At 45.3% G+C, this 1916-nt stretch overlaps 1 long non-coding RNA gene across 1 annotated transcript; it reads left to right on the forward strand.

Moving 5' to 3' along the window:
• Window positions 1-35: 35 nt before the first annotated feature.
• On the forward strand, window positions 36-1790 carry LOC121937791. The gene is made up of 3 exons (XR_006105199.1): window positions 36-121; window positions 1359-1444; window positions 1763-1790. It is a non-coding gene; the product is annotated as an uncharacterized LOC121937791 (long non-coding RNA).
• Window positions 1791-1916: the final 126 nt, after the last annotated feature.

Genomic DNA, 1916 nt, shown 5'->3' on the forward strand with positions numbered 1-1916 from the left:
GTGTGTGTGTATATGCGCACTCAGCATGAAGAAAGGTCAGATCATCACCATCAGCCGTCAACTGCCCAGAGACGGACCATTCAGGACCTACAGAGACCTGCAGAAACACTGGAACTGCCTGGTACGCAAACACACACACACACACACACACACACACACACACACACACACAAAGAAATCCTGTGCGAAGATATAATTATGGCTTTTTAAGAGAAAGTTTCATTTGTGATCAAAATCCGGAATTCTTAAACTCTTCCTTTAAAAGTAAATTATTTTTATTATCACAGTTTTGAGACTCGAGACGAGTGTTCGCAGAAAAGGTCTACAAGAAAAGGAAAGGAAATTGGCCGACAGCCAAAAACAGGTGCAATTTAAAATAGGTTTGCAACAACAGATCGATAAAAATTGCTTTAAAAAATCAATTAAAATTAATTCTGAACAAATTTCAGCATCGCTTCGTTGTGTCGTGCGATTATGGCACGGTTGGCGGCGTCCTCGAGCTGTTTGCATCGATGTAGCTGAGCCGGTGATTTGAAAAAATAACATTTGAAACCTGGCGGAGGCGAAGAAAAAGGGTTTGACCGGAAACATCAAAAGTGTGGACGCACTTTGCATCGAGTCAAAACAGGAAGTGTGTCGGCCGCAAACTATGCAAAAGCGATCCGGTACGGGGTTACATGTGCACGAGTGCAAAGCGTTATCAGATGACTTAAACGAAATAAATGATCCAGCATAATGTGAAACAAACCTTTTTTATGGTGCGATGATATATTTCGTCATATCACAGCGAAGGTCATCTTTTGTATCTGCAAAACTCACGCACGAGTCCTTCTCTCAGATTTCTCGTCTGTTTTTAATACAATCCGCCTGCTGATCCTGACAAAACTGAACACATGGATGTTAAATTTCTTCACAGTGAGATCCCAGCGGGGGCGGGAGGTTAATCTGTGTCAGAGGTGTGTTTTTGCTCCGTTGGCACGCCACTGCTGTATGTTTTATAGAGAACAAACTCCCAGTATGCATATTATAAAGTTAGAGGACGACACTTGTTGGAGAGCGAGACTCAAAAAACTCAGTCAGCCTGATAAGTCCACCGCCCACGCTGTCAGAGATCAGAGCGCACACCGAGGCGGCTGAGTTTAACAACTTATTACTGACCGCAAGCTTTCCACGCAGAACATGCACCGTTTTTACCGCTCCATCCGGTCATTCAGTGTGACTCCTGTCTGTGTCCCGGTGCACCGATGTGGCAGCTCGCAGTCCAGTTTAGGTCTGACTGAGGTGTTTACATGACAGTGTGTGTGTGTGTGTGTGTGTGTGTGTGTGTGTGTGTGTGTGTGTGTGTGTGTGTTTTCCAGTATGGTTACAGACTCCCTGATCTTGCAGAAGAAGAGGTGGTGTACTGCAGCGTCTACTTCAGACTCGTGGGAGAGAGACTCTTCACGTATCCTCGAATATTTTCGGGTTAAATTAGCTGCTCTAATATGAACGCGGCAGATCAGTGTGATCAGTGTCCATGTTACATCTGAGATGTGGCAGGTGGTAGAGCCAAAAATATTAACACATCCTCATCATGCAGTAACAGTATATTTGTCTGTCTGCCTGATTTATTTATTGTAGTTTCTTTAATTTAAAAGAGAAGTCAGTGAATTTCTGGTCTTAAATATCAATATAGAAACAGTGTGCGAGAATATAAATATCAGTTCTGTGTAGGCAGATAATTCGATAATGATGTGGAGCGTGCTCCTTAAATAATAAGCAGTTACCCTCTGAGCTGTATCCGCCTGCAGACGGCGCAGCGCTGCCCGCGGGTCGACCTGCGGGGGGCGCTGGGCTCCTTCCTGTCCGACGTCAGGGGCCGACTGCAGAGTGTGTGCGGCTTCCCTGCTCGCCTCACCAGCAGACCCTGTTACCCC

This window comes from Plectropomus leopardus, unplaced genomic scaffold, assembly GCF_008729295.1.
Source record: "Plectropomus leopardus isolate mb unplaced genomic scaffold, YSFRI_Pleo_2.0 unplaced_scaffold27475, whole genome shotgun sequence".
Classification (NCBI taxonomy): Eukaryota; Metazoa; Chordata; class Actinopteri; order Perciformes; family Serranidae; genus Plectropomus; species Plectropomus leopardus.